At 33.8% G+C, this 27,224-nt stretch overlaps 1 long non-coding RNA gene across 1 annotated transcript in view; it reads left to right on the top strand.

Annotated features, from left to right (window-relative positions):
• Positions 1-26,786, top strand: part of LOC125616914 — a 91,393-nt gene extending 64,607 nt beyond the window's left edge. The window contains exons 3-4 of the long non-coding RNA XR_007347698.1: positions 24,514-24,677; positions 25,611-26,786. This is a non-coding gene — a long non-coding RNA (uncharacterized LOC125616914). The remainder of the gene's footprint in view (positions 1-24,513; positions 24,678-25,610) is intronic.
• Positions 26,787-27,224: the final 438 nt, after the last annotated feature.

Genomic DNA, 27,224 nt, shown 5'->3' with positions numbered 1-27,224 from the left:
TTGGCAGGGAAGAGGATAGGAGTGTTCTCTTATGGTTCTGGTTTGGCTGCCACCTTGAACTCTCTTAAAGTTACACAAGATGCCACACCAGGGTCTGCTCTTGATAAAATAACAGCAAGTTTATGTGATCTTAAATCAAGGCTTGACTCAAGAACTTGTGTAGCACCAGATGTCTTTGCTGAAAACATGAAGCTCAGAGAGGACACTCATCACTTGGCCAACTATATACCTCAGTGTTCAATAGATTCACTCTTTGAAGGAACATGGTACCTAGTTAGAGTGGATGAAAAGCATAGAAGAACGTACGCTTGTCGCCCCTCTCCAAATGATGACACTTTGGGTGAAGGAGTAGGACTTGTGCATTCAAATACAGCAACTGAGCATATTCCAAGCCCTGCTAAGAAAGTGCCAAGGCTCCCTGCATCAGCAGCAGAACCCGAAGTAGCTGTCATTAGTAATGGGGAACATTAAGATACTCCGTGAACTGCAAGACTTCACAGTGTGTTTGGGTTGGGGTGGGGATAGGGGAATGGTTGGAGGAAGGAAATGTCTGGGGACAATTTTAAAGAATTACACATTGCTTAAATTTTTATGTGACTGACACAGAGCCTAGCAAACTGTTGTGCTCTTGGACAAGTCTATCTGCCCAATTTGCTAACATGCTTCCTGTTGTGGTCTAGCCAATGCTAAATGTACTCGAATGATGTTAAGGGCTCTGTAAACTTTATACATCTCTGGCCATTTATATGCATGAAATTTAGTTTTTAAATGTAGTGTGAATCCTGTGCTTCTGTTAGAGGAAAGCAGAGGTACTAGTCTCCAATTTAATTTTTTTTTTAATGTGTAAGAATTTTATACTTTGAACAACAAGATTATTGAAAGTACCTGTGGTTTTTGAAAATTTTTTCTAGCTTGGGGAATGTGGTCTTAAAATGTGATATGCACAAATACTCTTTGAAAATGGCAAGACAAACATTCTTTTTCTCAGATTTATAAATCCTAGAGAGGCAGAAAAGAGTTAGGACAGTAACACTGGTTCTGGAATATTATCCAGACCAACAGTGACAAAGTTATTGTGATGATCTCTGAACAGAGAGACACTAGCATTGAGCAGGCTTATGGCATAAAAAGCATGGTCTGTTTGGGAGCCGTCATGATAGCTGCAGGAGCTGAGTGCTCCTGATCAGTTCATGGTGGACTGTGCTCAGCAACATCGAGATGTTATTGGAGGTGTATATGAGGAAGCTTTTTGTTGCAATCCTTCTTTGCACCTTATTTTAAAAGATACATAAAACATTTCTTTGATGCCTTTTTAAAATTTTAAACTGGAAAGGAAGGATGGAGCAGGGCATTATTAGGCTACTTATGTTTCAGTGTTACAAATTCAATTTCTAGACTGACAGATTTGTGGTTTGAGTTCTTTTTGTTTTGTGTGTGTGTTTGTGTGGGTCTTTGTTTTTGTATCTGTTCGATGAAAATAAGAAGGTACAACCTAAGTTTTTACATAGTCTGACTAGCCAAAAAGAGTATTCCACTTCAAGGTCTGGAAGTACGGTTTATAAAGCTTTTTCTTGGACATTCACCTTTAAAAAACAACAAAAAACTATCACATGGAATGAAAGAGATTGGTTAGAAAGTTTTATAGATGTTTTTGGTGCTGAACTATGACATGAGCCTTATAGATTGTAAAATAGAGATAGTTGGAACTAATGTACAGAACTAAATTTTTAAAACTTTATTTACCATTAAATTCTGTGAAGTTTCAGTTATTGAAAATAAACAAATACAAAATGTAATGTTTCAGATTGCAAGCTAATATGTAATGTAGTGTTTGTAAGATACTCTTGTCTAATATTATTAACTAGTGGTATTTTGATTCGTACAGTCATAATTTGTTAAAATGACTTCATTTTAACATCAAAAAAAAACAACATTGTAATATTGTTAAGATTTCAGGATTTGGGGTGAATGAATATAAAAAGAATTTAGACTGCATCCTCTTTGATTTAAAAAAAAATTATATTAAGCAAAATTTTCAGCCTGTGCTGTCCAAAAGCATTGTTATGGGATTGACATTTCAAAGTGAACCTTCTCCAAGACAGCACTGTTTTTTCTTACAAGCATACTTTTCTTTTTCCTGAGGAGAATTCTAAGTAGTATCTTCTAACCTAACTTGATTATATCCAGAGTTTTCCTCCTACCATCCGTGTATACAGTCTCTGTAACTGTCTGCACTCTTGAGCAGAAAATGCCATTTGTTTTGTGTTCCCTCAGGCTTTCATTTAGTCATAGATGCTGAGGATAGTGATCTTGAATTAGTTTCGCTATGACTAAGCATTGCTACAATACCATGCTTCTTTATACATATTTATATTATATATTTTTATAAAACTTTTGTTACATAATACATAGTTTAAGATATTTTATCTTGCTATTATATTTTATATAACATATAGTTACATACATTTTATGTAATACATTAATTGCATAATTATATATATTATGCAATATATTTATATTATAAAAATATAAAATTTCATAAACTATGTAAAGTACACATATGTGCATATTTATAGATAATACAAATGTTTGGCTTCAGAAAATAGAAAATATTTCCAATGTAAGACCTGGAAATGAAAAAACAAAGTTAACATATTGTAAAAGCAGAGTTTATTAAAATTTCGTTTCATCGTTTGAATGCAAGTAACAGAAAATATGTCTAAGTTGTTTTATTACTTGAAGGTTATTTTTCACATATTACGTAAATGTCAGGGAGTGCAGCAGCTCAATAAATATACATATATAAGAAAACTATGAATAGGGCTGAACTGTTCACTTCAGCCTTGATACCGATGTATACTTCTTATGTACCAGTTGATCTTACATTTGGCTAACCTGGATTTATGTGAGAACAAAACTTGCACTTTTGCTAGGGACTATAGAACTAAAAGAAAGCTATTTTATACATAAAATTTATATGTATCAATAGCTATAAGAATTAAGGTAAATAGTACACTCTGTCATTTTTTAGCATTTCCATTTGTTGGAACACTCCTAAAAATGTCTCCCCTCAAAAAGTAAAGAGGTATGCTTATTAGACACCACAGGCAGAAGAGGATGTAGTGTGCCAAATATCTGTTCCTGAACACAGGTGTCATGTGCTTGTATTCACTGTGATGGAGGCAGCTGGTGATGAACCACTATAGTGTATTTCTGTGTACCTGAGCTAGTACTAGAAATCCAAAGTGTGAATTAGGTGGAGGATATAATGCAGGAAGAAGTTCCTGCTTTCCAGTTCCCCATCCTGCTTCCAATTACCTTTCCCTCCTTATAGCATATGGCCTGTACCACTTTTGACCAGCTCCCCAAGAAGCAGTATGTTGTATTTCTCTGCTTTATTCCTCCTCAGGCACATACATTATAAAGAGGATTCTATTATTAGCTCTTCTATTGATCTTGCTTATGGCACAATGTTTAATAACACCATTCTAGTCACATCAGCCAATGCTTTCTCATCAGGGTACCTGCAGCTCATAAATAAACAACACTGTCTGCCTTTCCTCACATCTTATGAAGCAAAAATCACAAAGAAAATTTAGAAATTCTTCATGAATCCTTAAGCAATGATTTTTTAAAAAAATTTAGTATTGATGTTATTGTGAAAATTCAGTGGTTTGTGTTTTACTTCATATTTATCTTTATACTTATTTTTTTCTTATTCTTCAATATAAGCAAATTAAAATTACTTTTAATTGATATATATATATATATATATATATATATATATATATATATATATATAATACTTTTTCTTTTATTTGTGCCTCAAATGTGAACAGTAAATGATTTGATCTTAAAAAGTTTCAGCCAGCTCAGTATGAAGGTACATTCTTGTGATCCCATAATTCAGGAGGATCACGAGTTTGAGGACAGCCTCAACAACTTAAGGAGAACTGTCACAAAATAAAAAGAAAGAAAGAAAAAAAATTAAAAAGTGTGGTATGTAGCTCATTAGTAAAGCAGTTTTGGGTTTAATCCCCAGTACAAATATGTATGTGTGTGTGCATGTATGTACATTTATATATAGTCAATATTAAGAAAATAGGGTGAGTAATAAAACTGTCACCTGGGGTTAGCTGGAATAAAGTGCCCTTTAGTGTTCATGATTTTATGTCCTAATTGTTCCTACCAAACAATAGTAAAGAATGCATGAAGAATTCAAGGACTATAGGTAGAAAGAAGATGCTTTTAATAGTAATCCATGACTTAACAGAAAATAATAAGATTAATAAATTTTCAGATATTTACTTACAATCTTCAAGTTACTATAAACCTCTCATCATTTTAATATTTTGTGACTTTCATAATTTAAAATAATTAAACTTCTCTTCTTAGAAGAAATAATACTTAATTCAACATTTTCTTGTAAATAGGTTTTCTTGTTCTTATGTCTGAGTTTTCTTTAAAGGAAATTTTCAGAAATAGAGAGATTTAAATCATATAAACTTTTAAAAATACTTTATGTACATTGCTGTTCATAAGGAACCACCTCTGGGGATAAACATGATTTCACTGAACCTTCTTTAATCTTGAACTCACCATTTTTAACAGGCATTCTGTATTTTTAATCAAGTGAATCAAGCAATGGTTTAATAGTAAATGTCTTCAGTTGCATATTATAACTTACTAGATATCTCACAATTACAAGTTTTCTTCCTCAAGGCCCTTGTTAAAAGTCAGTTAATCCACATCCACATGCCAGTTGGCTGTCACCTAAGAAGATATTTCTCCATCATTTTATGGTTATAGTTTTCTTTGAGAATATGATGAATGGTATGAACATTTCCTCAAATAATGGACCCATTTGCAGAAATATACAATATGTACACACACAGATTGTAGAAAATTTCAGAAAATTCATGGATTACCTTATGTCTCTCCAGTTTAACAACATTAACCAAAGATGGTAGACTATGAGTAAGTTAAAGCAAGTATAAAAGGAAAAGTTTATAGCTCTGAGGTGTCTAGAGAAGATGAGACCCTTAAATTCAGCTGTGGCGATACCAAAGGCTAGTCAGTCCAAGGATTCTCCTGGATTGCCTATTAAATTTAAGCACAATTTCTTAAATTTAGTCTTACTCTTGATGTAGGGCCAGAGGAAATTGATGTAATCTATTCTGCTTTCTATTTTTTCTTGATTCTCCAGTTTCAGTCACGACAGATGTTTGAATATAGAACTAGATTTAAACTTGCAGTGTCCATTTTGCATCATCTTTGGGAAGAAAACTGACATCTGCAACATCCCTTTACACAGTCCCAGTCTTCCACGCAGAAGCGCTTATTTGGTAGAAGCCCTTACATAATTATATCTACATTAATGACTTATTTATCCCAATGAGAGGGTAATGAATTCAGGATTTCCTACTCACATATTTTCTTCCTACAATTTTTTAAAAATTTGCAAATCTTTTGGAATGTTCTAAATATCTATTCAAAATCATTTCCAAGTTCAAAGAAATAAAGTATTTGTTAGTGAATCATTCCAATTATCTGAGAGAATCTCAGTCTGCCATTTAGTTTAATAGCAAATGAAGCCACTGAATGAAATAATTGCCTAAATGTGGGAAAAAAAGAAACAATATTTATATTTCTGTTATAATTACCAACTTACGTTTAAAATCATGTTTTTAAACAGAAATTTATAGAATTAAATGAATTTATAGTTTTCTATTTTTGGTTAAGCCAAGGTATTAACAAGTTGGTTGGTAGCTTGCTGTAGTGAAATTATTTATCTTGTCTATATCTCATTTCTAGAATTGTTAGGGAAAAAAACAGAGGAAAATGCATCAAATGTGGGCTGCACTCAATAGGAAAGATTTTTTATGATCACAAGTACCATAGATTTCCTAAGTAATTGTGCAGTCTAAAACCAGTTGGGAATACTAATTCGTTTTTTTAATACCCATAACACTTCTCAAAGAAATGATTATTTGACTTTTTCCTACAGTGACATTGTGCTAACAATAGGAACATTACAATTTAGCTGTGCATGCTGCAAGTAGATATATGATGATTATCAAAAGGCAATCTGAGTCAAGGAACTTTGAACAATTATTTAAAAAAAAAAAAACCTATCAGGGACTAGGCAACTCAAATCCTGGTACATTGCTTTATAAAGTATTTGCCATTTCACAAGATGCTTAATGGATCCATATGAAGTTAAATTTATTTTCACACTATAAAGTAGCAAGTTCTTTCTAGGCATACTTAGTATATCTTAAATGAATAAAAACTCATGTTCTAAAATGACTTATAAAAATGCCCATAGCAGGTTTATTTGTAATAGTCCAAACTGGAAAGCCAAAATGCATATTAATAGACAAGCAAATTATGGTACCTTATGTAATGTAATATTTCTCAGAAATAAAAGAAACAGAACAAAGTATTGTTACATGTAACAACAAGGCTGAATATCAGATAACATTTTTCCAATAAGAGAAGGCTGCCACAGAACAGTACATACTGGATAAATTTGTAGGCTTAACATTCTTGAACAGACGAAATTAATCTATGGTGATAAAAATAAGAATAACAGTTGCCTTCAAGCGGGGGCTGCATAAGGAAATTAGCTGGAGTGATGAAGATATATGTCTTAATCGGAGCAGAGCCATAGATTATATGAGCATATGCATTTGTCAAAATTCATCAAGCTTAAGATCAGTGTACTTCACTCTGTATAAATTATACTTTGAAAAAGTCAAAGAAATATCTTCCCAAACAAAAGTTGATGCATATAATTATTCTTATTATAGGTTGAAGTTTAAGTATTTATATACTGTAGTTCCAATATACAGTCATAATAGTTAATGACTTTGTTTTTAAAATTTACTGAGTGTATATAGCATGCTCTTGGTTCTATGCTTAGGAAATTATAAAAAGGCATCACACCTTATTAAAAATAGAAGTTATGACATACTTAGGTGAGACTTTAAAACCCAGGAAAGAATTTAAAGAACAAAATAATATTAGTACTATACAAAACATGCAGGGTGTTGTGGTATATCATCTTTAGGGAAGCATTTCCCAAAGATGTAGCACTTCTTGAATTTTAAAGGAATAGGCAGACAGGGAGAAGTTACAGAACATCCTGAGCTAATATAAGAGTATATAGAAAAAGATGGTATTGTAACTTCACACCTCACAATTTAACCCTTGTAAATAACTAATGCAAATACATTAAAACAAATATGCAAAATGATGTCCATATTATATATACTTTTTAAATCAAAGGAAAAATAAAAGCATTCTTTAAAGCTAGTTAAATAATAGATTACATTTTAGATGATACATGTTAGATATCAAAATTGATAAAGTAATATAGGCTAACAAGTCATAATATTTAAATTTAAAATAGCTGTAATTACTCAAACTAAATTTGTGACAGTTATTGAACTCTAATTCTTTTAGATAAATAATTATTGGTGTGTTTGTGATGTCACATGTCCAAATGAAAAGTTAAAAATTAATTTAGATATACCCAGTTTCTGAATAATGAATTACAGAGAATGATAGATTTTAGAATGAGAAAATGTGGGGAAAGACTGAAAAAAGATAATGAAGGTAAGGCATAAGAAAACCAGGCAGAACTCTAAGATTAAGAGCATCATGAGAAATAAATTAATACTTGTCTCTATGAAAATATGTCCAACATTCCATTTTAAATTGTCGCTGTACTTTGCTGTAACTTAACGCATTTAAGTAATTTCAGACTTTAGTAGAAGTCTAAAAACAAATGAATAAGTACAGGAAAAATACTCTGCTAACTGAAGCATGGTATTAGAACAAGAGATGATTCATAAAAATATAACCTGAGCTACCCTCACCAATTTTCCTTGGAAATTTTGAGAAGATAGGGATCACCAAAGTACTTTATATAAGCACTAAGGCATGTTTAATCCAGTCAAAGATTTTCGGAAAAACTGAATTATCAGGAGGTAGAAACAGTTTGAATAAACAAAATTATTGGAAAATTGACTTTTTTTGCACCATCATCACCCCAACCCCACCATCCAAAGAGTTTGGCAAATAGACTGCATACAGTCTGAGGATTTCCAATGAACTCAGTCACTCACCAGTGTACTCTTTTTAATATGAATGACTTAAGGAAGTTTTACATGAAATTCTGAATTTCTCTGAATGGAATAAGTATTTTGATTCCAAGTGGATAAAGATCTAATGACTCACTGCAGGTCACACAAGCACTACTAATACATGTTATTCTTTTATTTTGAATAAGTTGGTTTCTGAGAGGTGCACACTAGATACTTTCCCTTTTTCTTACAAGAGAGACCAATGTCTGTGTTTGCAGGGAAGGAGGAGATAAGAAATCAACTCTGCTCCTGCCATTCCTTGTGAAGGTCTTTTCTTATAAAGTGTACAGGAATTGTCATTTCCAGAATTATTATGGTATTCTTTAGTAAATTTATGCTTTTCCACACATAAGCACTTTGAAATCAAGAGTCAAAGAAAAAATATTTCATCCCATTTCACGTTAGTTATAAATATGACTAAGACCTAAAATTTTAAAAATTAGATTTGTGATCTTTCTGTTCTAATAATGACTTAAAATACCACAATGACTCTGGGATGCTGTGTACAAAGAAGGATTATGAATCCAAAAGCCATATATGTACACATACATAGAATATATTATTTATTATTTTTCAATTAATGAATTTAATATTTAGCAAATAATTTTTGATGTTTCCAAATAAACACTGCTATTTCAATTCATAACTGAGTCAAATCAGTATTTCTCTGTTCTTTCTCTCTCCTGGGTATTATTTAGTTTCCAATGGGATGGGGGTTCTTACATATAGTCTTGTTAACAGACATTTTGTTCTTTGGTTAACATCTCTTCTTACTTTATCTTTGTATAAGCACTAAGGCATCTTTAATCCAGTGAAAGATTTCCGGAAAAACTGAATTATCAGGAGGCATCTCTTCTTACGGTATCTTAAGATGTACATTGATCCTCGACCCTTCTCCACACTGGTTTCTATTGAGGTATCTCACTTCCATTGTTGTCTACCCGAATGTTCTGTCCTGCTGTCTGCCACAGCATCTCCTTACAGCAACTCTGAAACTCCCAAATGTCCATAGGATCATCATGGCCTCAAAAAGAGTCTGATGCTATTCCTCAATGCCCTAAGGACATCTGTTATATGGGGGTTTTCTCAGGCACTTGCTGCCTAAACTTACCAAGTCACTATTTCTACAAAGGTACTTAGAAGTTACTGAAGTCTACCATTCCTAGGGCTCCAAGAGTCAACTCTAGTCATCAAACTGGATGTCCTACTTCCTTGGATCTAAGCACCACTAATTGGATAACAAGTCTCTCAAGTCTTTTCTTAGAAACATTTAAAAACATCTAGTACTCTTAATTATTTTCCAATTCTACTCTGAAGGTGCTCCCGCACAACCCCCGCCATCCCACTCTCCTGGAGGAGAAAAATCTTTATTTGTCCCCAATATTTTGCCTTAAATACAAACTGGGTTTATGTAATTACATACAAATAATGAGCTGACTGGTGTACTGTGTCCATCTGTGATATATCTTTCCTGGGATAATAGCAAACTGGTATTTGTCAATCTGAATGTGAGTCCAAAGTTAAGCAAAAGAGAAAGGAGTAGAAGAAGGGAAAGGAAGACAATATTTGCACCTGCTAACTCTTAATGTTAGCAACTTATAAACAGGAATCTCATGAAAGAAAAATGTATATATCACAAAGGATTTTTTGCTGCAAAGGCATATATTCTTTGGTACATATTAAAGCATCGTAAAAAATTAAAATCACATGTGGGAAATGTCCTGAAATAGGATATTTCTCGTGGTAAGGGGAGTCATTAGAGTTGCTTTTCTTTTTCCTTTTGAGTGAACATTTTTCTTTTTCTCATTTATTCTCTGAAGACAAATAAAGCTTCAGAGTACAATTTAATTCTTCCTGCTATAAAACTAAAGTAACTAAATTAACTCAACTGGGAAATCCATACAATCCCAGTGAAGGAAACTCCACATAGAATTTGTAAGTCTGTTGACGAATTTCCCAGTATGCTTTTGATTCACTAGCTAATATGACTGCTATTCTCATTTACAATTATTCTTCAGTCCACAAATTACATTCCTTTCTCCACATAGATTATTTTTTCAGTGTTCAAATAGAATGTTATTATTTGGTGCATATAAGTCTCAGAACAATGAGGGATTCAGCATTGGACTGCACTAATCATTTGCAAATTTTTAAAGACACAAATGGAACAGATCTTTTAAAATATTTATGGACCAATGAATTTAATTGGCAATCAAAACATTTAAAGGTCAACCTTTAATTACCTTATAAACTTCTAATTGCTCTATTGAAAATAAAGATCACCCCATCATTATGTTATCTGTATTATAAAGACCCCAAACTGAGTTCATTAACTTGTTCATTAGTCCGTATTCCCCATCATCTGCACAAGGATATTATCCAGAAACTCTCTACTCTCTCACCTGAAACCGTCTGTTTGCTGTCTTCCCAGAATTGTTTATTTTTTTCCTTTATTTTTTATTGGTTCTTTTTAGTTATATATGACAGCAGAACCCACTTTAATGAAATTATACAAGCATGGACTATACCTTATTCTAGTTAGAGTCCCATTCTTATGGATATACATGTTGATGGGATTCACTGTGTTATTTTCATATATGTACATGAGAAAAATGCATCAGATTCATTCCACGGTCTTTCCTTGGTTTATTCCTCCTCCTCTCCCTTCATTCTCTATTGCCTGATCTACTGCACTTCTATTTTTCCCCCTCACCTCTTCCCCCCTACTATAGAGAAAACATAGCCTCTTCAACAAATGTTTCTAGGAAAACTGGAAACCCTACGTAGAAGAATAAAATTTAACCCCTATCTGCCACCCTTCACAAAACAGCTCAAAGTGGATCAAGGATATAGGTATTAGACCAGAAACCCTGCACATACCAGAAGAAAAGGTAGGCCCAACACTCCAACATATGGATACAGGAACTGACTTCCTTAATAAAACCCCTAAAGTACAAGCAGTAAAATCAAGAAGCAATAAATAAATAAATAAAAAGCTTCTTCACAGCAAAGGAAACAATCAAGAGCATGAAGCGAGAGCCAGCAGAATGAGAGAAAATCTTTGCCACCTGCACCTCAGATAGAGCATTAATTTCCAGGATATATAAAGAACTCAAAAAACTTAACAACAAAAGAAATCCAGAGCTGTTTCTGTAAGATAATAAACATGGTAAAATTTCTCTTTTTTAAAAAAACCCTATAATCCTACATCTTTCTGCAGCAGTACTCTATATTTTTTCTGATCCCTTTGTTAAAAAAAATAACCCTTGAATATATTCTCTACATTTCTACAACTCATCTTCTCCTATGTCTTTCTAACCCATTCCAATTTGGCATTGACCCCTACTATTCAATCAGATAGCTTTTGCCAAAACAACAATGAATCTGCATTTCCAAATTCAATCAATAATTTTCAGTTCACATCTTATTTGACCTGTTAGTAGCATTATTTCCAAATAGATAACTCCCTCCTCTTTATTACACTTTATATTTAGTTAGCATTCTAGCAACCAGAGTCTGTTGGTTTTACTGTTCCCAAACTGTCTACTCCTTCTCAGTCCATTTGGATGTTCTGCTTCACTGTGACAGACTCTGCATATAAACATCCCAAGGATTAGTTTTAGAACTCTTCTCTTTGTACACCAATTCTCCAGGGCAGTGGTTTTTATTACAGATTTAGTCTCTCCAAAATCCATGTTTTAACATTATCACCCTTAATGTGACGATATTTGGATATGGGTAGGCTTTGGCAAGTTTTTGCAGGCTAAGTGAAGTCATAAGGGTGAAGTTATGATTTTATAAGACTTATTATCCTTATAAGTTTAAGATAAAACTTCATATAATATTCTATCACTTTGTGTGCACAGAATAAAAGGTCATGGGAGGGTACAGCAGAAAGGTGACTATATACAAGCCACAGAAAGAGGCCTTACCAGATACCAACCATATTGCCACCTTGACCTTGGACTTCCAGCTTCCAGAACTGTGAGAAAACACATGTTCCTTGGTTAATCCATCTACTCTGTGATATTTTATTATTACAACCTAAGGAGACTATTACAGTAGTTCTCAAAGTATAACTATTCATTCAATAACACTTGGAAGACATATAGAAATATACAACGTTAGATTCCAACTCTGCAGTTTCTGATTTACTGGATCTGAATGTGGGGGCCAAGGACTTGCCTATTTATCAAGTTCCCAAGTGAAGAGATTCTGTTGACTCTGGCATCATGGTCTGATATTCTGCCTAGTTAATTTCATCTAGGCCATGGCTTTGAATTCCAACTGTGATGCTACTTTTATATATCAACTTGATTGTACCATGGGGTGCCCAGATACCTGGTTAAACATTGTATCTCTGTTTGTGCCTATGTTTGTGGGAAGAATAAGTGTTTGAATTGGTGGACCAGGTAAAGCAGATTTCTCTCCTCCATGGAAGTGCATATTATCAAACACTTTGAATAACTGAATAGAATAAAAATGTGGAAGAAGGTTAATTTTATCTTCCTGCCTGACTACCGGTGATATAAGTGTTTTCCTGTCCTTCATTTGGGACTCAATCTTTGGAGATCCTGGTTCTGATGGCTTCAGACTCAGGAATGTACAGTTAGCTCTCCCGTGACTTTAACTTGAACAGATTACACTATGAGGCTTCTTAACTATATAATTGTGTAAGGTAAATATTATAAATCTCATTCTAGATAAAATTAAAGGGAGAAAGAGGCAGAGAGAGAGAGGCAGAGAGAGAAACTGAGATACACAGATACAGATATAAACAGACTTCTTGACCTCAATCCCCTTAATTATTTTCCTTCTCAATAAGAGTAAAAGCCTTTACAACAGCACTTGAGCCCACAACTTTATGCCCTGATATTTTATCCTGCAACTTGAATCCTTTTATTTACCCAGATCTACCCACACTTGGAATTTTTTTTAATATTCCAGTTTTATGCTTTTCTCTGTGCTTGCTTTCCCCTCTATCAAGTACTTATCACCATCTACAACAACATATATTCTGCTACTTTATTTATTTTTGTCTCTCTACATTAGAAGAAAAGTTCCATGTGAGGATTTTTTAAAAAATCTGTTTCTTCCAGACTTCAGAATATAGAATGTACATAGGAGAGTATCAATAAATTTTTGTTGAATTAGAAAACAAACACCATGTACAACAAAAGGGAAAGTTTATGTCAGATTTAAAATAGGAATTTTCCTTCCCTGTGTGAAAGGCAGTGCAGGGAAATGGTGAAAACATGGACTTCAGAATCAGTATCTGAGTTTGCATTCTGGCTCTATCACCCATTCAACTGTGGTTAAGTTACTTAAATGCTCTGGGTCCTCATAGACCCATCTAAAAAATGAAGACAGCAATATATCTACCTTACAAAACCACAATTAGTGCTAAATAAATTGAGATGTACATAAAGTACTTCAATGAGTGTTTCCTGGAACAAGGAAAATTCTATACAAGCTCATATTTTACTTCAGAGGCAGTCCAACTGAACCAAAATTATTGAATGCAGGCTTTGCCTTTTCTCAGAAAATGAAGGGGTCATACTTTTACTCCAGAAGTAAGCTGGATATATCAGAAATAAAAAAAATATTTATTTTCTCAGTACTAAAACCCATGGGCATCAAGAATAGATTGAAAGCTTGGCTAATTGCCACAGACACACACACACACACACATACACACACACACATACACACACTAATAAATGAGGAAAAGAACAAACAGACTTAAGAATCAATATGGCAGTAGTAAAGAAACCTCAATCTAATACCCTTCTTCATCAGGAAAACACTGCCATATCAAACTCAGGTGTTTGTTTTTTAACTCACTATTATATAATATATAATGTTCCAGACCACTATATCAGTTTCCAGGAGTGACACAATAACTACCACATAAAGAATAGAATTTGTGTCTGGGAGAGTTGTGAGCAGATTGTACGTCATCTGGCCTCTCTCATTGGCTTGTGGATGGCTGCCTTGATGCTGTGAACAAATATGATCTTCACTATGTAGTTATATCAATGTCTTTTCCTCTTCTTATAAGGGTACTAGTTTATCAGATTATTACCCCATCCTGATGAATTCATTTGATCTTAATTATTTCTTTAAATATTCTATCTCTAAAGTCATATTGTGGATCAGGGCCTCAACATGAATTTTAGCGAGACACAATTCATAATATTCTATCCTCTGGAACCCCCAAATTTATATCTTTCTCATGTGCAAAACACACTCATCCTCAGTCCCAATAACCTGAATAGTTTTATCTCTTCCCACAGTGTTAGTCAGCTTTCTGTCACTATAACAAAATACCTGAGATAGCTAACTTATAAAAGGGAAAAAGAGTGATTTAAGCTTACCATTTTGGAAGTTTCAGTCCATTATTTTTACAACTTGTTGCTTTGGATCTGTGTTGAGGAAGCAAATCTTGGTGGTACAGTGTGGCAGAGCAAAACTGATCATCTCATGGCCAGGAAGCAAAAACGAGAAAGAAGCACACCCAGTTTTATAGAATCTCCTCAAGCATACACCCTCAATGACCAGATGACTGTGTTCTAGGTTCACCTACTAAAGGATCCACAATCTGTCAATAGTACTACCCTATAAGCAAACCCTTGATCATTTCAGCCTTTGGGAGCCATTAGTCCGTAGCAACACATGAACTTTAAGTCAAAAACCTCTTCTAAGTAGTTTCTAAATCAGAAATGGGTGAAATTCAAGTTATGATTTATTCTGAGGCAAAATTCTACCCTGGCCATTAAACTTTGAAACTAGACAAGTTATGTATTTTAAAAAATACAGTGGGGCAATAGACACAGGATAGATATTTCAATTACAATGAATGAATGAGGTAATGGGTTCCAAGCAAGGCAAATTCCATTATATTTTAAGTCTTGAGACTGATTCTTTCTAGCTTAATATTCTGCCTTCTGAGCCCTTGGAGCAACAATGTGCTACAGAGCTGGGTGGTACCCCTGCCCCTGAGGTCTTGGTTGTTAGTATAATCAGGGGCACTGAGCAGGAGAACCCTAGCTCTCTGAAACCAAGAAAGAAAGATATAATATCATCTCCTGGACCTTGACTCTCTGTAACTATGTGGGAGTGAAAAACTGTGGCAATCACAAATTCACTTTGGGGTAATTCTTTCCTTTTCTCATTCAAAAGTACATGTCCATAACCAGATAGCTCTGTTGTCCTATCCTATAGAAGCCTGGCAGCCTTCCTTCATTTTGTCATCTCTATTTCCTTTAGTCCCTTTAGCTATTAGTGTTCCTGCTGATATATTACCCAATCTCTATTCCTGGCTTCTACTGAAATGTCTGTTTAAGTCATATGCATACTTTCTCCATCAAATATTTTTTCCAACAACATCTTTGATGTTCTTTCCAAAACATGTTTTCTCTTAACTTTGCAATAAAGATAGGCTAATGATTTTCTTAATCTTCACATTTTGATTACTTTTTTTGCTTACTAATTCTTTCTGTTTATCTCCCTTCTTGCATTTTACCATAAGCAGCAAAGAGAAACCAGACTAGACCCTTAACACTTTGCTTAAAAACCTCCTCGGTTAAATATCAAAATTCATCAATTTGGAGTTTTACTTTCCAACAAACACTGAAACACAATTCAGCAACATTTTATTGTTGTTGTCATTTTACACAAGTGTCTTCTTTCTTATAGTTTCTAATAAAATGTTCTTCATTGCTGTCTGAGATCTCAACAAATCATGTTTACGTTCATATTTCTACCAACAGTATAGTCAGGACAATCTAGGTTTTGTTTTCCTTGTATGCCCGTCCATTTTTTTATTTTTGTTTTTGTTGTTCCTTTTAGGCCTTCAACTGATAGCATGTGAATCACCCATAATATGGAGGATATTCTGCTTCACTCAAAGTCAACCAATCCATATGTTAATCTCATCCTTAAATCTCTCACAGAAACATCCAGAATAATCTTTGGTCACATATCGTGGCCAAATTGCTAGTTGACAAATAAAATTAACCATTATAATACACAAATACTTTTATCACAGACTATTAGTAACTTACAGTTTTGTCTATATAACTGATTATGTGGTTATAATAGATATTTATAGTTATATTTTCCCACTACCCATCATACCAATCAAATAAAAGACCTGAGAGTAAAAGGAGGTAATTCTGAGGAATAAGTATTTTTGAAATATTACCCAAGTTATTCCAATGTATAATCAGATTTAAGAACCACTGAGTGAAATAAGACTCTTGGCATATCTACTAATTGGTGTCACCGTCTTTTGGTCTTACAGAATGCAGAGAGTGACAGAGGGTGACAAATAATTTAAGAAGACTTTTCCTTAAATAGGAGTAGATTTTTCTGTTATTGAAGAATATTCAGGGGGAGAGTAATTAATTTTGACCAGTGTTACTTGAAGATGTAGATTTTTGACTAAGATTAGAATTAACCTTAAACTTGGAAGGAAATTCCCACTGGGAGCCTTTCTCCTTGAGAACAGTTTTCTGAAGCTCAAGAAAAAGTCCAGGTGACTCATGTTTAGCAACACACTTCCCAAAGAGAGTCACTGTTGTAAACAATCCTATGTGTTTGGTCAAAAACTTAGGCATGTCTGCAGTCATTGCTAATTCTGGCAAGGAAAAAAGTCTGCTTAACTCGAGTTCATTCATGATGATAAAAAATAGAAAGCTCTAGGCCATGTGTAGAATGGGTCTTGGAACTCCTAATAGTGATCAAGAGAAGCAAGTTTTTTTTTTTAAAGAGATAGTGAGAGAGAATTTTAATATTTATTTATTTTTTTTAGTTATCAGCGGACACAACATCTTTGTTTGTATGTGGTGCTGAGGATCCAACCGGGGCCGCACGCATGCCAGGCGAGCGCGCTACCACTTGAGCCACATCCCCAGCCCAAGAGAAGCAAGTTTTGAGAAAGATTCTTAAAGCTAGGATTGAGGCATCTTTTCTGAAAAAGAGAGTAGAAGTAATACCACGTCTATCTATAACTGGAGTCTAGATTACAATATTATCCCCTGGGAGAAGAAATGAAGGAAAATTGCAAATACATGAATTATATATCTTTTAAGATTTGTTCAAAGTGATTACATCCACAAAGCTACCAAAATAATAATGAAACACATATTAAATTTAAAATGACACTAAATCATCAAAAATGCATATACCCCATGCAATTTTTTAGGATGGTGTAAGTTCACAGTTTTATTTATTTTCTAATAAAGTTAATCTGATGCTTTTGACACTATATTATCACAATGAATCAAGCTGATATACTGTTTTTAATGGATGAATAATTCTGAAAGTACTTTTAGTAGAATGATCAAAGAACCTGTCTTTTCCCACTTTCTTTGTCTGTCTTTTTTTTTATAACAGATTTGTAGAATATTTAATTCAGCAGTGATATTATTCCCCTTAGAAATCTTTAGGGAGCACATATTTAGCAATTTAAATGCACTTTTAACATATCTACATTTTTTATATAAAGAAATCATTCATCTGAACATATGTAACTCACTTATCTTCATAATTCCTAAAATTAAGTTCACATATATCTGAAGTTGTCTCGAAATTACCTTTTTCTTTCAAGACTAAAAGATATTTTTTTACTGTTGTTCTGTGATCAATTTAACTAAACTTGTGAAAATGATCAATACATCTTAACATTTTTTCATAATGGTTTTCAATAGCAGCCATCAAATTGAATTTTGGAGGAAGTTATTTTTCTCCATAATGATCTTCTATTATACTTGGATATTTTAATTTATTTACAGGTAATTTTATTAACATATCGTTAGAGAAATTGTGTTGTTTCTTTAATAGCAAACCTCTTATGCAGTTATTCATGGGAGGGCTGCCTCAAGAGCTATAAAGTTATAAATAGCACCTGTGATAGCTCTGTTCCACAGTCATGGTAACCATCTGATAGTACCACTCTTGGGCACAGGACATTACTCTGATTATAAAGCTAGTTGCTTCAGTACGAAAGACTAATTTTAGACATCAGTTTATCACTTTCTTGTCAGCAATTATGTTTGATTCTCTTTAGCATTCAGTTTCTGATAGACACACATATACTCTGAAAATCTCTATATCTTTATTTTATTCTTTGATAAAGACCATATTTCTACATTGTTTTAATACTCCACTCTTCTTACTAATTTTTGATGTTCATTTTAATACATTTTCATGAACATTTATTTCATCACAATGTTATAAGATGCTCTAGGAGCTATAAAATATGAGTTTCATCTAGGGAAAATAAAGTTTTAGTCATTTTTCAGTAAAAAAAAATACACACACATACACACATATGGGCTCTAAAAGCCCACATTTTGTTATGGAGATTGATAGCTTGTCATTCTTCTCCATTTCAGAGAAGATATGATTAACGGATGCATACTTAAGATATGACAGGTACATGAAAAGCATCCTGAAATTATCTGTGAATTATAGGCAAATTTGAAAGGCAAAACACCATCTTTACTTTTGGAGTCTCCAAGAACATTATCTAACCAAGCAAAAATAATACCAATTTAGGGCATCTGAGCATTTTTAATAACCCACAAAAATATAAATCCTCCATTGAGGGGCTGGGGATGTGGCTCAAGCGGTAGCACGCTCGCCTGGCATGCGTGCGGCCCGGGTTCGATCCTCAGCACCACATACAAACAAAGATGTTGTGTCCGCCGAAAACTAAAATAAATATTTAAAAAAAAAAAAAAAAAAATCCTCCATTGACACTGACAATTTATCATTTGTGCTTAAGTCCTTGGATCATTTTCTAAGTCATGCCTTCCCAAAGACTTGAGTGGAGAGAACATTAAGAATTTAACTTCTTAGTGCATGTTTGATCAGATATGCCCACTTAACATACGATATCCCAGAGTGATGATGTTCTTTGAAGCTCTGAAAAAGAAAAATGGGGCTAGAAATTTTGCATTCCAAATTCCCCTACATGAAAGCTCTGTCAAAAACTGACTTTTTTCTTGGTCATAGTTTCTCCTTTATGGGTTGTAAAAATACCTTCTTTAAAAAATTCAGCTGAATTTATTGCTTTTAAAGTTCAGTACAGACATAATCATTTGAGGACAAGGGTATAGCTCAACGGTAGATCACTTACCTAGCATGCATAAGCCCTGGGTTCAATTCCAGTGTTGTAGCAACAACAACAAAAACAAAACATAGTCTCTTATGAAAGGATGCCCTAGAAATCTGGGAAATGCAAATGGGGCTAGAAGGGAAAGGCTGACAATTTCTTGACCAATGGAGAACAAAGTATGAGTTTGTTCTCAGCATTAAAGTAATAAATTTAATTTAAGTCAGAGACATTAGGCCTGGGCTAGCTTTCCCTAAGTTGGTACAATTTGTCTTATTAAGGTACATTATAAGAATGTAGCATTAATGCAATTATAAGAACATAATATTAATTTTGTAACACTGCACAAAGGAAGGAAGTTATTTATGAAGGAAGTTATACTGCACACATACTTATACTTAACATGTTCTAGAAGATTGTAGGCTTGTCTGTGTTTAGAAGAAGCCCTTTCTATTATTTCCCATTTTCTTTTAAAATTGTTTTATTAGTGCATTATAATTATACATATTAGTGGAATTTGTTGTTACACATTCATACTTCTATGTGCAGCAGTGCCTGAGTGTATTACTCTGGTACCTTAAATATTCATAAATTATTTACTCAGAAGAGTGAATAGAGAGGCAAAGTGAACAAAAGATTAGTATAACAGATGTAAAAATTCCAGGCACTGTGATTAAACTTGAGGTGGTGATGAGCACATGTAACAATAATGTCAAGACTGAGTGCAATAGCAAACACTATGAATGGCTTTCTAGGCTGTCACATGCATCTAATGTACATTACTTTAAAAACTATTTCAAGTATAATCCTATAAAAGTTTCATTTACACAATTATACAGTTACTTAAGTAATAACAATTAACCAAAACAGAGTCCAAAATTATTTTAGAAAAGTGACAAAATCTTACTCTGCTTCTAAATGATTTTCATGGATCTTGATGAAATAATTATTGTAAACACACAAAATGCAGTCAAATTAAAAGAAAATAATTATGATGAAAGTTTCACAATGAAACAATCTGCAATTATAAAACAATTTCATAAGAATTATAATTCCACCAATATTTCACTTGAGAAAATGTCACTTTACTAGCAATAAACTGAAAAGAAAAAATCAAAGTAACTTTAGTAAAGAAAGAAATAAGGTATCTTTGTGTTTCTAAAAGTAGACTAGTGAGTAGAGTGACTCACTTATGTTGCAGACAGTTTGTACAAGACCAAATCCGTTGCTCACTGCAGTGATACTTCTTGTTTTCAGTGAGAATGTGTTAGGCTAGGAGAATTCTTGATAGAGAAGATTTCTGGGAAGATTTTCTTGGCTTTCTAGAAAAGGCAGAAGAACTGGAATGCTTTTGTCAGGGATCCCTCTGTAACATTCTCTGACACAAAGAATATGTGTGGTGAACTTCTATTCCACTAGCATAACTGAATGATAAGGAGATCTGGAGTCTTCCAGATCCCTGTGTTGTAGAGAACCCAGTGCATCTAGATAGGGTTGTCCTGGTGCAAGAATCCTCCTCCTGAGTTCCTGAGTCCACTGGGGACTATCTGCATACTAGTCACTAATCCTGGGTTCCCACAGCAAAACAGGCTAATTGTACTCCTTTCTTGAGATTCTAGTCATTCGAGGTTTCCTGGTGATCCTCACAGAACAACAGATCCTTTTCCATAGTATCTAGGACATAATTGGGATGTAAGTATCCTTTGAAATGTACACATTTAAATATTTCCTCAGCTAGTATTTGTCTTAAGTGTTTCTCTTTTTCTGCCCCTTAAATTAGCAAGGTTTCTTTCAGCATTCTCAACCTATTATTATGAGCTTCACTCTCAAAAGAAACAAGTTGGCATTGATATGTGCCAGTGATTATTTTCAATTTTTCTGGAAAGTTCTTGACTTGCGTTTTATAGGTGTCTAATTCTTCACATGCTTGGCCAATTTATTCCATTGCTTTTGGAAAAGTTCCCCTTTGGTTGTAAATCTCCTCTAAACTGAATATTTGACAAAAATCCCACTTCCCTTTCCTCAATGCAGTTCAGAAAGGACTGGAATTTTTTCCACTTGCTTTTTGATTTTTTTTTTTCTGCAATGAATTTCATTGAAAAGATTGTGTGTTCCTTTGACTTGTACTTCTGCACCTACATCTATCCCAATAAAACTTAAATTTGGTCTTTCATGTTATCCCATATTTCCTGGAAGCTTATGGTTTCTTAACATCTTCTCTCCCTGGTCCATTCTGTTTTCAAGATTATATATTTTTATCTTCATTGCCTGAGGTTCTGTTATTCCTAAGTGGTCTAGTCTGTTGGTGATTTTTTTTGTGTGTGTGTGTGTGTGGTACTGGGGATAGAACCCAGGGCCTTGTGCATGCAAGGCAAGTACTCTACCAACTGAGCTATATCCCCAGCCCCAGTGTTGGTGATGTTTTCTATCAAATTTTTAATTTGGTTTATTGTTTCCTTCATTTCAAGGATATCTGTTTTATTTTTCTACAGAATCTATCTCTTTATTGAAGTGATCATTTGTTACTTGTGTTTACTCTCTTACATCATCCTTTACTTTTCAGATCAATTTAACTATGTAATTCTAAACTCATTCTCTGACATTTCTTCCACTTTGGTGTTGAATTCTGTTATTAGTGTTTCTTGGTTTGCTTGGGGTGATTTGTTACCTTGTTTTTTCATGTTGTCTATGTCTCCCCATCTAACAGTATGGATCTGAGGCAGTAGAGTTTCTACCCTGTGGACTTACGGTGTCCCTGAAGGTTTCTAGTACCTCACTGTTTAGGGGGAGACAAATAATAACAACAGCCAATACAGTTTCCAGCATTAAACCAAATAGTTCCTACTATGATGTCTACAATGTTAATTATCATAATAAACAGAAATGGTATGATCAGTTATTGCTTGTAACAAAAAAACAGCAAGTTTGCAAAGGGTTTACATTTTCAAATAGTGGACAGGAAGAGAATAGAAGTGATATAGGATGTAATGATTATGTGGAAGAGCGAAGACAAGAGAAAAGGATTAAATAAAGAGTGAAGGAGATAATAGAGATTGGCTGTTAGTGGAGGAAAAGAGAGAATCAAAAGAAACAAGAATATATATATATATATATATATATATATATATATATATATATATACCAAATTTTTAAAAAAAATTAAAAATAAAAATAAAGGAATACAAAACAAAACTAAAATATACTAATCAAACATTCTAGTTCACAAAAGTCTAATCCATGTTAAATAATTGGCTTAAAATATTCTAGTGATGAGAAAAAAAAATAGGAGACTGTATAGTTGCCCACTGTACCATTAAGGTCACAATTACAGAGTTAAAAAGAATTAAAAAAATAAGTAGAAAAGAAAAAAAATACTTGACGAATAATTAGAAAATTCAGGAGTTCAAAATATTCTCAGCGTCTCTTCTCAGCATCTTTAGGTGGGGTCTTGTGGAGTGTGATGCTTACCCTCTGGATTTCTGGAGTGAGAGAGGTAATCCCATAGGCGAAGTTCCTGGAGGCAGGGTTTAGGCTTAGGTGGGCTCCAGGTTCTTTGTTGAATGCTGATTGGTCTGGAGATTTTAAATCAGTGCATGTCCAGCACCCAGTACTTGCTGGTCCACATTGGAAGACTTTATACCCCAGGGATCTCCTCTGGGTTTCACTCATGTGGTGGGGGAGCCAATTCTTAGTCCCTTACATCACCTGCAGACCCTACGTTTCTTGGACTCAGATTCAATCTCCAAACAATTTCTCCTGCCCCCATCCTTCTGAGTTCCAGCCAGATATGTCTCTCCCAGCTGGTCCTGCAAACAGGCAGATTGGAGGGGGAGGGGTAGAGCTGGGTAGGTTTCTGAAACTATTGTCCCCTGTATAAACCTCTCTCCACGTTTGATTTTCTCCTGGTTACTTAAGCACATTAGGTTGTGCATCATGTGTTTAATGGGCCTGTATTTGGGCCAAACTCAGGTTTGCCAGGAATTGGCCCGCTCAGCTGCTGGACCCCCATGTAGTGGCTGCAAGTCCTTCAGTTTTGCTGGGAAATGTCTTTGATCTCTAAATGCTCTGTAACCAGACATGCCTAAGTGTGGGTTCCTTTAGTTCCCTTTCCCTCTACTAGGCTCATGGAGGGACCTCTCTGGCTGAAGCCTCCCACCTGCTGTGTGGCTGGGGATTTCTTCCTTATTTTATTATATCCAAACTCCTGAGTCCCTGATCTGCTTTGAATGTCCAGTTTTAAATTCCAGTAAAATATTCCCTNTTTTCTATATGGTTTGGAGCTAAAGAATATTCAAAACCAGAAATATTATTCTTTCTAGATTCTCTAACATTCTTTTAGATGCATATGGTTCATAGACTTAATAATGGCTAGAAATGGATCTAACAAGGAGCATTTATCTTCTATTGGAACAATGAAACAAATTCTGTTTTGCTTTGAAAATAATTTTGAGCCTGGTAATACTTGGGATATATAAATGACCCATTTTAAGTGAGTAAATTAGAAATTATTTCATCAAACTCCAAATGTGAAATCATTTCAATTTTTGAAAACACAGGATATGTATCAGAGGAGAAGTACAACGTCTTGGAGCTCTAAATGGAAATTGTCTACTTGTCAGACGACTGAAACATTTGTTAAATTAAAGTCAACTAATGATAAAAATCCCAATCAATTCTTCTATTTAATAGATTACTTGTGGATAACCTTTACCGTACTCTATTCTAATTTTAGACATGGGATTTTAAAACTTTCAAGAGCATAAAGATAATTTGAATGAAGCCCATTATAGTTTGAATTTGTTGTAAAAATTCCTGAAGTTTTAATAAAAATGCATTGTGTATTGAAAAAAAAAAAAAAAACCCATGTGATTACATTGGATCTATCAAGATAACCCAGTCACCTTGTCGTGAGAGTCTTGACTTTATCCTATCTGCAAACTCCCTATTTCCATATAGGGCATCATATTTTTACATTCGTGGATTAGGTTGTGGACATCTTTGGTGAGCTTTAAAGTCAGGTTTGGTGAGCTTTAAACACTAAGGTCAATATTTCCAGTATTTTAAAGTCAGTGTCTTCAAAATGTTTTCCAAGTGATGCCCACATTCTGATTCATTGTTATGTTGGATTCCACATTTTCACCATTTATGGTATGTTCTCCAAGAACACAAGAGATGTGATCTGACATTGTCTCTTAGAAAATTGCTCCACACTACCCTAAATTCCTTCTATCATCTTGCCAGCAACCCGTGGTGGTGATGAGATGAACTGGATTCAAAAGAGCTGACTGCTGCTACATCAAACTGAGAAAATGGTGAAAACACACAGGACACAGAAGAAATTTTCATATCATGGGTGGGATGCTCTGTGACCTTAAGGGACCTCTTCCACACTGGAAGGCAAGAAAGTAAGTGCACCCGGACTTGCTTTATTTATAGGGAAGAGACAACAAATGATTTTAGAAAGAATATTCTACACCAAATAAGGCAGGGGATTAGGTATCATAGGGGGGGTTGTCCAATTCCATTGGGTAAAGCCCAAGTTCAGAGCTGAAACAAACTTCTTTGCCAAGTGAAGGTGAAGGCCATTTGCTTCACACAGTGCGTGGTGGGAGATGCCAGACCGACACCCGCTTCACTCAAGGCTGAGAGGGGATGCTTAGATCATGGACAGGCAGCCTCCCACACTATCATTTTGCATACTTCTTCTTGTGAAAGCATTTTCTCTTTCCCCAAAGATAAAAAATGTCATCCAAACTCAAATGTAATCTGAAGATATATATATTTAATTTATATTGCAGACTATTTGGGTTGGAGCTACTTAAAATGGAAGCATCATAATACATTGTTCAAAGAATTAATGTTTCTTGTTATTTGCATTTCCTTCAGGTACATATTAAGAAGTGAGTCAGCTGGATCACATGATAGATCTATTTTTAGTTTTCTGAGGATTGTAAATTAGTACAGCTGTTTTCCATAGTGGTTGTACTAATTTACTATCCCACCAACAGTGTATAAGGATTTATTTTCCCCACATTCTTGCCACCTTGTTAGTTGTTGTTTTGTTGATAATAGTCATTCTCACGGAGATGAGATGTAATCTCAATGAAGTTTTGATTTTCATTTCCCTGATGGCTTTAAAGATGTTGAACGTTTTAAATATATTCATTGTACATTTATACTTTTTTTGAGAGATATCTTTCACTTTCAGTCTTTGTATGTTTTTTCTAATGAGGTAAGCTTCTTGCAGGTAACAAATTAGTGGGCCTGTATTTAATCTAATCAACTAGTCTACATTTCTTGTCCATATGACATATTCTTATATGCTTGGTTACATGCAGAGGACTATCTACAAACAAAGGAACCACAAATTTCAAATGCTTGGATTCCCACCTCACCACACTCAGGACCACATGCTGACCAGGAGTGTGTGCATTCAGCAGATGTTAAGAAGGTAAACTTTCATAATAGGAAAAATAAAATACTAGAAATTGTACTTTAATAAGAGGAAACATAACACAAATAAAATGTGGGGATTTGTTTGTTGTCACTAAACTCACTAGACTACAGGTTCAATAGTTACCAGAATGCTAAAAATCCACAATGAAGTTGTGTTGATTCAAAATATAAATCCAATAAATTAAAGTCAAAGAGTTATGTAATTGTCTTAGAGGAGTAAATCCTTTATATATCAATGCACAATAGAGTTAGTTATCTCTTTTTGCCTCCAAGCCATTGTAGGATAATCTTGTCTATGATCGATACAGGGATTTATGTATGAAAGCAAATATAGAAAAATGTAATTTAAGGGGCAAGAGAAACTACAAATATTTTACTTTAAATCTTGTTCCAACTACAGTATTACAGATTAATGAGTTTTAGGTAAGAGTTAATCCAAGAAAATGTATATTGTTGGATTTTGACACCTGAATGTGTCTCTTATTGATGGCTGTGGACTGTAGTTTTCTGTTTTAAAAAATATAAAAATGAAAATATTTTACTTACGGAAAAGAAAATATATAAGACTGGTGAATGGAGTTACTGCCTGGTTACCTTGCCTTGTCCTTGATAATGTGTGACAAAATTGTACAATCCATTGTTTTTGTCTTTGCAGTTAAAAGGAATTTCTAAAATGAGGGAGAAAAAAAGAAACATAAATGGTTGAAAAATTATGAAGGCAAATTCACATTCTACATAATTATTCCTAGATATGGCATAATTTATATTTCTCATAATAAGCACTAATTATTTAAAATTTTTAAAATAGAACACTCATTTAAGGTAATTTTTTCTCTGTAAACTTAAGATAGCTTTTTACATATTTTTAAAATCGTAACATTTTAAGACATGGTTGAATATACAGTTGAAAGGCAGAATGTTCTGTTGGTATAGATATATATAAGGACAATATAAACTCATTCAAATGAATAGAAAATATTCCTAAAAATTCTAAAAATTTTACTTACTCTTAAAATAATCTCCTTAATTATTTTTATAAATGTTTCAGCATAGTTATACATATATATTTTATAATGATTAAGTTTTTATGGTATTTAATTACATTTCAGTTAGCTAAGGTTAAAATGGCAAAAATACATAATTTAATTTTTGTATTCTCTTTAGAGTTTGAATTGGACATATTCTGTTTTTCTCCTTAGATAAAACCAAATAAAGAAGGAAAAAGAATTTCTGGGCCTCATAGGCAATGATAAGAAGCCCTTTTTACTATCAGTGGTCTATGTGAGAAACATAGAATCCTTATGTAGACATCAAAACTAAAATTGGCAGCATGAAATTTTATGCTAGGCAGAAAATATCTATACCAAATACCTCAGAAAATCATACCAACTCTACTAATTCAGTCAAATGATTATAATTTTATACAGATTTTGAAAAAAACCCACTAAAGAAACATCTTATTTTCAGTACAACCTATATGTAGTTATGTCAGAACT

Source organism: Marmota marmota, unplaced genomic scaffold (assembly GCF_001458135.2).
Source record: "Marmota marmota marmota unplaced genomic scaffold, marMar, whole genome shotgun sequence".
NCBI classification, from domain to species: domain Eukaryota; kingdom Metazoa; phylum Chordata; class Mammalia; order Rodentia; family Sciuridae; genus Marmota; species Marmota marmota.
This window is presented reverse-complemented; position numbering and strand designations above follow the sequence as displayed.